At 49.1% G+C, this 11435-nt stretch overlaps 1 long non-coding RNA gene across 1 annotated transcript; it reads left to right on the top strand.

Moving 5' to 3' along the window:
* Positions 1-5977: 5977 nt before the first annotated feature.
* On the top strand, positions 5978-6347 carry LOC144819496 (uncharacterized). The gene is made up of 3 exons (XR_013607408.1): positions 5978-6043; positions 6130-6190; positions 6280-6347. It is a non-coding gene; the product is annotated as an uncharacterized LOC144819496 (long non-coding RNA).
* Positions 6348-11435: the final 5088 nt, after the last annotated feature.

The raw sequence follows: 11435 nt of genomic DNA on the forward strand, positions 1-11435 counted from the left end.
GATAACATCAACCAGGACTGCAGCTGGGCCTCAAGCGGGGGAACACACGCCTGCTAACATCAAACAGACCTGCATCTGGGCCTCAAGCGGGGGAACACGCAAATGAGCGTGTCTGCAGGGACGATTACTGCAGCCTCTCCTACTCGCTGTCACCCAACTCTCTCATTAAACGGATTTACCTGCGGCTGATAACTCTCTCATTCAACAACAGTACACGCGCCTGCTAACATCAACCAGGGCTGTAGCCAGGCTTAGGCGTCAGATCACTACACCAATTACATGCGCCTGTTAACACCAACCAGGGCTGCAGCTGGGCCTTCTCCGTCCCTATTCTAATGAAACAAAAAATGTTGTCTACCGCGAGATTTTAAAATAAATTGCCCTTGCCAAATACACACATTACACACATTCTATTTCATACCAGGACAACGTCGGGGCGGGCTGCTTGTAAATAAATAAAGAGATGGACCGTCTGAACGTGCCGAGTCTGAGCCTGCTGAGGTACTTTAATTTTATATACTGACTACTGTAGTAGTCTCTAGTCTACCCACATTCACATTGCCTGACATATGACGTCCAGAGTCAGTGTTGCAGTGGCGTGCTGTTATCTAGACCCGGCCCTGATAAATAAGTGCCGGTGCTAAGCACCGGAAAGACCGGCACAAATTAAATACTGATTGGCAGTCACTGCTGACTGTTGAAGCTGTAACACAATGTGCAAATCTCACACTGCCGGGTGTCGCTGGCAATCACTGTGGCACAACGAGTTGGGTTCACCAAAGCTTTGCATTGGCGGGTGGCATGGGTGGCAGATCTTAGTTTGTCTATTTGTAGATTTATACAGTGCATCTTATCACCTGTGAAGGTATCCAGGCGCTGTCCATGGGCACGGGGAGACTAAGTGATCCGCCCAAAATCCCAGGATGTTGCGTCAAGACTCAAACTCGGATCCCCAGCTACCAAATTTGTAGCTCTGCCCGCTGAGCCACATCCTCTCCTCCTCCTTGCAAAGAACGGGCCCATTTGTGATCATGAAGAGCCCAAAACTTCAGGTTTCTCCTTATTTGGGGAGCAAGATCCACTGATGCCACACCAAAGTCCAGAACCTGAGGGGCACCTCTTGGGGACCAGGATCTCACTCCAACAGATTCCAGTATGCCTCAGGCTGGTCCAGGCAGCAGGTCAAGGCAGCAGGTCAGCAGGCAGAGAGGCCTCTGGAGCTTGTTTTGCTCCTGTAGCTCCGAACAGGAGGTTAGTCAGCTGACCCCTTGGAGTCACTTTAGCCTGGGATGGAGGGGGCAGACCCACCTTCAAGTCCAGTCAGCAGGTCAACTGGGCAGATGCAGGAAGGCCTCTGGAGCTTGCTATGTCCCTGTAGCTCAGAACAGGAGGTCATTCAGTTGACACTTGTAGTCACTTTAGCTTGGGGTGAAGTACAGGTCCAGTCTTCCTTCTCAGCAAGAAGGCAGCAAGGAGGCAGATTAACAGGGTAGCAGAGCAGTCCTTCTGGCAAGAGAGCAGCACAGCAGTGTTTCTTCTGTAGTATTCACAGGTCCAGAGGTTTACTGAAGAGTTGAGTCTGAGGGTCCAATATTTATAGCTAGGTTTACTTTGCCAGGTTGAAATGGCACTTAAAAACATGAACCCACAGGCTGCAATTGCAGGCTAAGACATGTTTTAAAGGGCTACTTACGTAGGTGGCACACTTAGTGCTGTAGGCCCACTAGCAGCATTTGAATAACATACCCTGGGTACATGCAGTACCACTTTCCTAGACACTTACAAGTAAATTAAATGTTCCAATTGGGTGTAAGCCAGCTTTACCATGTTTTTAGGGAGGGAGCACATGAACTTTAGCACTGCTTAGCAGTGGTAAAGGGCATAGAGTTCTAAGGCCAACAAAAACAAAATTAGCAAAAATGGAGGAGTAAGGCAAAAGGTTTGGGGGGAAGACCAACCGTCAACTGACAGGTCTAACAATATGCCTGTTTTTAGCTAAGGCTGGGGTGGCTCATGAAGCCCAGCACTATTTAGCCAGATATCTTCCTTTGTTATCAATTATTCTTGCCCGCCATTGTTTTTGTGAATGTGCATATGTGAGATATGATTGATATTGTAATTGGGGAATTATTTAAATTAATTGAATTTTCGTTTAGTTTTTTTGCATTACTGATTTCATGTTGGAGGGTAAATGGAAGTTGCATGTGTGGGTCCAGATACATTGGTTTAATAATATCTTTAAAATCCTTTCCATACAATGCTGCACAATTTTTTTCTCTCCCATAGAGTCCTAATGGGCCCTCATGAGGCACCAGTAATTGTTTTATATATTTTTTTTGCCTGCCTTCCCCTGCCTCCATAGAGTTTAATGGGCCCTTGTGAGTTATTTAATGTATTGCTTTGTGATTTTTACCTGTCTCCCTTGCCACCCATAAAGTTCCCCAGGGCCCTGGTGAGACATCAGCAATTATTTAATGCTGTGTTGTTTTATTATTGCCTGTCTCGCATTGAGTCCCCTTGTGCTCTTGCGGGGCACCAGCAATTTAATATATTTATAAAAAGATGTTTACCTGCACCATCTGCTTCCTAAGGGGTTCCATGGCTCTGGAGGGACACAAACTAAAACTTTTCTGTCTAATGTTCTCAGGTAAAACAAAATAGTTTATGTATGTTTTCGGTACACTATTGTTAAGGATTTGAGATGGTGAGGATAATGATGATGATGACATCACTTGCTTTACATTTGCAATATTCTTCTGCCTGTGCAGTTTAACTAACTTTTTTGTCGCTTTGCTTGCTGCTGCGGAAGACATCACTACTGTACTGATATGGAGAGACGTCCGTGAAGGAATCAGCAGAAATTGATAACTGATTACTTCTATGCAACGTGAGTCTGCTCCCACTGCTAAGTGCCAACTGCTAATGTTAAAAAGATGGCCCCAAAGAAGGAGGTTCATGCCAAGAAATTGGCCAGCGAGTAGGAGAAGAAGCTGGTTGCCACCACTGGCATCAAGTCCTCATCCCCATCCTCATCCTGTCAGCCTGCGGAGTACAGAACACCGTCTGGAAGGTTTTAAAATCTTTTCTTTCCGATCGTCAGCAGATAGTGGCCCTAGGAGATTTCTGCTCCCCTCCTTTCCAACTTCCTTGTGGGATTCCACAGGGGTCATCTCTAAGTCCCACCTTATTTAATGTCTACGTGTCGTCTTTGGCTCCATTGATTGGATCTTTTGGTTTTCATCTTACTTCCTATGCAGACGATACGCAGATGGTGGTATCACTCCTCCCAGGATCTCAAAGGACTTTAAGCCACAAGTTACATGACTGTATGGAGGCTGTTGGCTCCTGGATGTCCAGTATTTGCCTTAACTTGAACTCAGGCAAGACTGAAGTTATTTTATTTGGGAACGATGTTAACTTGTGGACCCCTGAATATTGGCCTGACTCCTTAGGACCCCTGCCTTTACCCTCTACACAAGTGAAAAACCTGGGAGTGTACTTAGATGATAAACTGGATATGAAAAGGCAAGTTAATGCCATTGTATCATCTACTATGTTCACTCTCAGGACCACTAAGAAAATTCTTCCTTTTCTGCCTAAGGAGAGTCGGCAGACGGTGGTCACGGCATTGATTATGTCTCGACTGGACTATTGCAACAGCCTCTATTTAAACATCCAAGAGAGGCTGTTGCATAGACTCCAGATGCTGCAGAACACTGTTGCTAGGCTGATATCTGGCATACCAAAGTTTTCTCCGATCTCTAATGAAATCCGCAGGCTTCATTGGCTACCAGTAAGGCAACGAGTATATTTTAAATCCATGTGTCTTGTTTTTAAATCACTTCAGAACAAGGGACCACGCTATTTACAGGATCAATTGCAATGGTATCGACCATCTAGGCCCCTACGTTCATCAGCTCAAAAATTGGTGAGAGTCCCACCCGTAAAAAAATCTCGTTGGGTTGGGATTAGCTTTGAGCTAAGTACTGCAAAGATGTGGAACCAGCTTCCCTTTCATCTGAGGAACTGTACTGATTTGTTGCCGTTTAGGAGAATGCTTAAAACTTGGTTGTTCTAGTCTCCTTCTTAATCTCTCCTCTTTCCAGGATAGCAGATAGCGCCAGGACACCCAAGGGTAACAGACGCGCTTAATTAAATAATTAACATAACATAATTAACATAACATCCTTTTTCAGAAACATGACTTACCTGCTGCTCCCTCCTCTGGGCAGAAAAAGGCTGAGATGATCACTCCTCCATCAATGGAGACAGACGTTTCTTAGTAGCAAACCCCAGGCTATGGAATTCTCTCCCTCTGTTCATCAAAACCTGTCCCACTCTAATCATCTTCCGTAAACTTCTGAAAACCTGGTTATTTAATCAATGATCATCTGGCTGCTTTCTGTCCCAGGAAGTCCGACATGCGCCGAGACACCCCAGGGTAGTTGTGCGCAATAAAAATTCCAAAAACATAAACATAAACATAAACATGGCACCACCACCATCAAAACCTAAGGCCATGTCTCTCAGTGCTGCAGTGACTGCAGTCATGGAGAGCAGTGAATGTGAAATGGAATTTTCTGGGCCACAAACTGAAACATCACAGGAAAGTCGAGAATAGAAGCTGCAGTCAGAAACAGATCGTCCAGAAGTAGAAGCTGAACAGGAGTTTAAGGTTCCTGCTAAACACAATGTTGTTGGTAAGACTGTTTTCCGCTATCGACTTTGTGATCTCCAGCAGGGAAAAGAAAGAGTACTACCCCATATTCTCCAAGCCCCCCTTCTGATGACCTGGACAAGGATTAAACCCTGGCAAAGTCCAGAAAAACAAGGGAAAATGAAGGTTCCTGAAAGCCTTGAAAGTGAGGAATATGGTGATGATGATGATGAGCAAATGATCATGAGTGTGTAGAGTGGCACAGAGGAGATACAGATCATGTCTAATCAAGCTGCTCAGAGGCATGTGGTTCCACCAACACAACCGGCTGACATAATTGCAAGAACCCTGAAACCTGCAACTACCACCGATATCATCCTACCACAGTCTCAAAATACCTTACAGAAAGACAAACAACAATACAACCACCTAGCTTTACATCTAGTTCTACAGGCTTTGGCACAACAATAACTAATTAATTTCTTGCATGGAGATTCACAGCCATTATAAGGAACAGTCTGTATTACAGGTACAATCCATACATTACCAAGTCTTGTTGCCTTAGCAGGTGTCTGTGAACAAAGTTCTAATAAAGTATTATATTGCTGATCCAGCTCACATAATGGGCCAGAACTGTTTGCCACGTTGCTGGACTAGACAGCACTAAAATCCCTTCACTTTCTTGTGAATCTGGTGGAATATTAAGAAAATCAATCTACGGCTATAGGACCAAAACCTTACAGAGGCAGCATTCACAACTGTGAGCTTCTTCCTCTTAGCATTCTTTATCTTTCTATGGCTTTGTCTTACATATTTAAATTATTTACTGTTAGACATGGCATCCTTGGTTTCCCCTGTATTTTTTGCCTTTGCCTCCTGGGTTTTTACTGTGTGTTGAACTTCGTATTTGCTGGTCTAGATGCGTTGTGCACTTTGCCACTGCTGTGCAGTGCCAAAGGGCAAGTGCTCCCTCTGCAAAGTGTTGTCATGGATTAGTGTTTCCATAATTGGCTTATTAGGTGTACTGTTAAGTCAATAGTACAGTGCACTGTGTGTGCCCAGGGCTGGTAAACCAAATGCTGCAAGTAATCTTTCTGATTTTCACTGGATATTTTGGTTTTTCACAGATGATGTGAGAACCTTTTACAGACTAATCCGTTAAGTTGGTGTTGGACTGACAACACACCAATCATAACGAAATTAAGGAATAATTCCAAGTAAGTTTTTCCTTTCTGTACCATTTAATTTCCCTCTGTTTTTGGAATACTGTGCACTGCTGCCAATGGCACAGAGATACATGGATATATTTTTATCCACAGATCCCACACCATTTCCCTACCTGGGACTGCCAGCATCTACCCAAGGCGGACAATTTTAAAGAATCTAGTAAGTAAGGACATCTCCTTTGTGGGTTGTCTCCTTCTAGACCTGCCCGACCCCAACCTTCCTAAATGTCAATTGTTCTTTCACAGAACACAGACAACGGCGCCAGTCTTCAACTGAGGTGGGACTCCATGTTACGCCTGACGCAATGTAGGTACACAGGAATAGGAATCATTTATGCCCTTTTTATAGCTTTTTAATTTCACCCTACTGAGTGATATTTGTATCTATTCCCGTAGGTGCTCACTTTTTGCTCACTGTCCTGATGAAGACCCCAAACTGAGGAATCACCCGCCCTTATGAAGGGGGTCGAAACGTCGACAACATTACTCCACAACATACACGTCACGCTAGGATTTGCCATTTTTGGTTTGCGTGTACTGTTTGTATAGGGAACAGAGTGATCTTTTATAGACAGGAAATGCTTCAAGACTAATTTTGAATTGTTCACAGGACACAATTCCTTTTCTTTGTCCCTCCATCTATTCCAACCACTCCCTACCCTACTGAATCTGGAACCCCTCCTTTTACACTCAATGAGCACTATTTTGAATAATGACCAAATTCCGCGTTATGTAATGTATGAATCAAATACTATATAACTGTGTATAAATTGAATACCACTGTTTACAGCTGAATTAAATTCAGTTTGGTTAGAACATGACTGTTGTGTACCTTTGAATAATTCTTTTGTTGATGAAATGAACTCTATTAATATGTTGTGCAACCGACCATTTCTTTTTGTAACTAGCAAGTAATCTTTCAGCACTGATTGTGCCACCCACGCAAGCAGCCTTGCAAAAGAGTCTCAGGCCTACAACTGCAGTGCCTGCGTGCAGTTCGTACTGCCATGTCGACCTGGCAAGTGCACCCACTTGCCAGGTCCTAAACTTCCCTTTTCTTACATGTGAGTCACCCCTAAGGTAGGCCCAAGGTATCCCTGTGGGCAGGGTGCAGTGAATGTGAAAGGTAGGACATGCCCTGATGTGGGTGGCATGTCCTGATAGTGAAATACTCCCAATTTCGTTTTTCACTATTGACAAGCTATCTGTCACATAGGATATCAATCAATCAATCAATCAATGCATTTATATAGCGCGCTACTCACCCTGAGGGTCTCAAGGCGCTTGGGGGCGGGGGGGTCTGCTACTGCTCGAACAGCCAGGTCTTGAGCTGCTTCCTGAAGGCGAAGTGGTCTTGGGTGAGGCGGAGGTGGGTGGGGAGGGAGTTCCATGTCTTGGCGGCCAGGTAGGAGAAGGACCTTCCTCCTGTGGTGGCTCTTCGGATGCGGGGGACGGCGGCGAGGGCGTGGTTGGTCGATCGAAGCTGGCGGGTGGGAGTGTAGAAGTTGAGGCGGTTGTTGAGGTATCTTGGGCCTTGGTTGTGCAGGGCTTTGTGTGCGTGGGTGAGGAGTCGGAACGTGATTCTCTTGTTGATCGGGAGCCAGTGCAGGTCTCTCAGTTGTCCGGAGATGTGGCTGTGTCGGGGGATGTCCAGGATGAGTCTTGCTGAGGCGTTCTGGATCCGCTGGAGTCTCTTCTGGAGTTTGGCAGTGGTTCCGGCGTAGAGGGAGTTGCCGTAGTCCAGTCGGCTGGTGACGAGGGCCTGGGTGACCGTCTTCCTGGTCTCGGTGGGGATCCACCGGAAGATCTTGCGTAGCATGCGCAGGATGTTGAAGCATGATGTGGAGACGGCGTTGACTTGTCTGGTCATGGAGAGGGAGGAGTCCAGGATGAAGCCCAGGTTTCGTGCGTGGTCCGTTGGTTTGGGCGCGCTGCCCAGGGCAGGGGGCCACCATGAGTCGTCCCAGGCGGAGGGCGATGATCCCAGGATGAGGACTTCCGTCTTGTCTGAGTTCAGTTTCAGGCGGCTGTTCATCATCCACTCGGCTACGTCTTTCATCCCTTCGTGTAGGTTGGCTCTGGCGGTGGCGGGGTCGTTGGTGAGGGAGAGGATCAACTGGGTGTCGTCAGCGTAAGAGATGATGTTGAGGTTGTGTTGGCTTGCGATGGCCGCGAGGGGGCTCATGTAGACATTGAAGAGGGTGGGGCTGAGCGATGAACCTTGGGGGACGCCGCAGATGACTTCGGTGGCCTCTGATCTGAACGGGGGGAGGCGGACTCTCTGTGTCCTTCCGGCGAGGAAGGAGGTGATCCATTCTAGTGCCTTCTCTTGGATTCCGATATTGCTGAGGCGCTGTACTAGGGTGCGGTGGCAGACAGTGTCGAATGCCGCGGAGAGGTCCAGGAGGATGAGGGCCGCTGTATCCCCGTTGTCGAGCGGGGCTCGGATGTCGTCAGTAGCTGCGATGAGGGCGGTCTCGGTGCTGTGGTTGGCCCGGAAGCCCGACTGCGAGAGGGCGAGGGATCCATTCGTCTCGAGGAAGGCGGCCAGCTGCTTGTTGGTGGTTTTCTCGATGACTTTGGACGGAAACGGGAGGAGCGAGATGGGGCGGTAGTTTTGGAGTTCGGTGGGGTCCGCTGATGGCTTCTTCAGTAGAGCGCTGAGTTCGGCGTGCTTCCAGCTCTCCGGGAAGGAAGCGGTGTCGAAGGAGGTGTTGATGATGTCCCGCAGGTGGGGAGCGATGATGGAGTCGGCCTTGTTGAAGACGTGGTGAGGGCAGGGGTCGGTTGGAGATCCGGAGTGGATGGAGTTTATCGTGCGTAGGGTTTCTTCGGTGTTGATCGGGGTCCAGGCGCGGAGGGTGGTGGTGGGGGGCACAGTTGCGGTCGTGGGGAGCGTTGGCTGTGTGCTGAAGCTGTTGTGTATATCTGCGATCTTGTTGTGGAAGTAGGAGGCGAGGGAGTTGCAGAGGTCTTGCGACGGGGTGATGTCGTTGTTTCCGGCGCTGGGGTTGGAGAGCTCTTTGACGATGTTGAAGAGTTCCTTGCTGTTGTGTGCGTTGTTGTCTAGTCGCTCCTTGAATGCGGTTTTCTTGGTGGTGTGGATCAGTTGGTGGTGTTTTCGGTTGGCGAGCTTGAGGGTGGTCATGTTGTCTGGTTTGGGTCTCTGCGCTAGGCTCTCTCGAGGTCTCGGCAGTTCTTCTTGGAGCTCTTGAGTTCGTCGGTGAACCATGGTGCTTTCTTACTGCCGGGTCTGCTGGGCGGGGTCCTCAGTGGGGCGAGGTCGTCTGCGCAGTTGCTGATCCACCTCGTGAGGTTGTTGGCGGCCTGGCTGGGGTTCGCTGAGCTGGCGGGGGGGTCCTGGCTCAGGGATGCGGCGAGCTGGTCGGCTGTGATCTTGTTCCAGCTTCTGCGTGCAACCTGTTGTTGGTGGTTGTGGATCGTGTTCTTTTTGAAGCTGAAGTGGACGCAGCTGTGGTCCGTCCAGTGGAGTCCGGTGGCGTGGCTGAAGGCGATGTCCTTGCTGGAGGAGAAGACGGGGTCGAGCGTGTGTCCGGCGTAGTGGGTGGGGGTGGTCACCAGCTGCTTGAGACCGAGGTTGGCAAGGTTGTCCAGTAGGGTGGTGGTGTTGCGGTCGTTGTTGTTTTCCAGGTGGAAGTTGAGGTCCCCGAGGAGGATGTAGTCCGCGGAGGGGAGGGCGTGCGGGCTGATGAAGTCGGCGATGTCTTTGCTGAATTGTGTGCGTGGTCCTGGGGGTCTGTAGATGAGGGTGCCTCTGAGGGTGGTCTTGGGGTCGGTGTGGATCTGGAAGTGCCGGTGTTCGGCGGCTCTGAGGGTGTCGTCGGTGTTGGTCGTAATGCGGATGGTGTTCCTGTGGATGATGGCGATGCCTCCTCTGGTCTGATTGACGCGGTCCCTCCGGGTGATCTTGTATCCGTCCGGGATGGCGATGGCGATGTCGGGTGCTGAGGATGCGTTCATCCAGGTTTCCGTGAGGAAGGCGACGTCTGGTGATGTTGTGTCGAGCAGGTTCCAGAGTTTCACGGCGTGTCTGTGGACGGAGCGGGTGTTGAGCAGGATGCACTTCAGGTGGTTGTTGCTGGTTTTCGGCTTGGCGGGTGCGGGTGCCGTGCAGGTCCGGATGCAGGAGAACTTGCAGGAGTGGCAGCTGAAGGGTCCGTGTGTGCGTCTCGGGGTGGCTCGGTAGCAACCAGGGATCCGGCCGGTGTTGAGTGCGTTGAGTTCGGTGGCGTCGTAGGTCCGGCGGGTGGGCTGGTGTCGGCGGGGGCCAGGGTTCCGGGCGCGGGCCAGGCGCAGACGGGCGCAGGCGGGCTTACCTTTGGCGCGCCTTCGGCGCACAATTGGCGCACCCACTGCGCGTCAACGCTGCGTGTTTGCCACTCTGCCATATGTGGAGAGTGGGGGGGCGGAGCGAGTGAGGAGCAGCTGGGAGGCGGGAGCGGGGCGGCGAATGGGAAGGGCGACCGAGGGAAGGGGGCGGGCCGCAGGGGGGCAGCGGCGGGGAGCGGGAGGTGGCGGTAAACACGGCAGGGGCTGGGCACAACAACAAGGGGCAAACAGAGGAAGTAAAGTATAACAGAAGCAAAATTAACACGGAGGAAAAATGCAGCACAGTTAACAGAAAATACAATTAACACAGGGAGATGACACGCAGCGCAGACAGGGCAGATGCAGTACCGGCGGTCGAGAACCGGGAGCCCAGCTGCGGGCAGTGGCGGCACTAGTCGGGAACAAGGAGCTCAGCTGCGGGTAGCGGCGGCACTTGGCGTGAACGGGGGCAGCCTGGGCTCACTTACGGGGAGTGTGCGCGGTGCGTGGGGTGACCGGCCCAGAATGGGGAGTTTACTTATAACATCTTATAAGTATAACTGCCCATGTGAACAAGATAGAAACATGGAGTTTAGTATGCCTGAACTCAGAATCTAAAGATGGATCTTTTCGGACGGAGCTACCGACTTGGAAGAATTGTGTTTTCAAGTTATTTTTGCAATTTGAAGGTTAGCTTGCAAAGTACATATTTTTGCAGTATTATATGTTGGATGTTTGTTGTATTTTGTCTTGTTGGTTTAGGTAAAGTTTTGCTTATTTTTCTAAAATAAGTGGTGTCCATTTGCAGTGTTTTCACTGTGTTACTGTATGCATGCACAAATGCTTTACACACTGCCTCTGAGATAAGCCTATCTGCTCTTGCCAAGCTACCAAGGGGGTGAGCAGGGTTATTTTAGAAGTGTACCCCCCTTACCCTGACTAGGAAGAAGGGTCCCTATTTGGACACAGGTGCAAACCATGGCCAACAAGAGAGCCCCCATTTCTAACAATCGCTTTATGGGAAAATTGTTTAAAGTGTGCAAATGTTTTGAAAGAATTGCCTCATTTTTCAGGTAAGGACACATGAGGAGAAATATGGCATGTTGGGTAAATATTGTTTGTTCTATTAAACAGTGTTTTCTTTTGCTAGTCAGATAGTAGTGAAATTGGGAAAGAGGTGGGTATAAGCAGATAGTTATGAGTGTGTCATATTTTCAAACAAG

This window comes from Lissotriton helveticus, chromosome 2_1, assembly GCF_964261635.1.
Source record: "Lissotriton helveticus chromosome 2_1, aLisHel1.1, whole genome shotgun sequence".
NCBI lineage: Eukaryota > Metazoa > Chordata > Amphibia > Caudata > Salamandridae > Lissotriton > Lissotriton helveticus.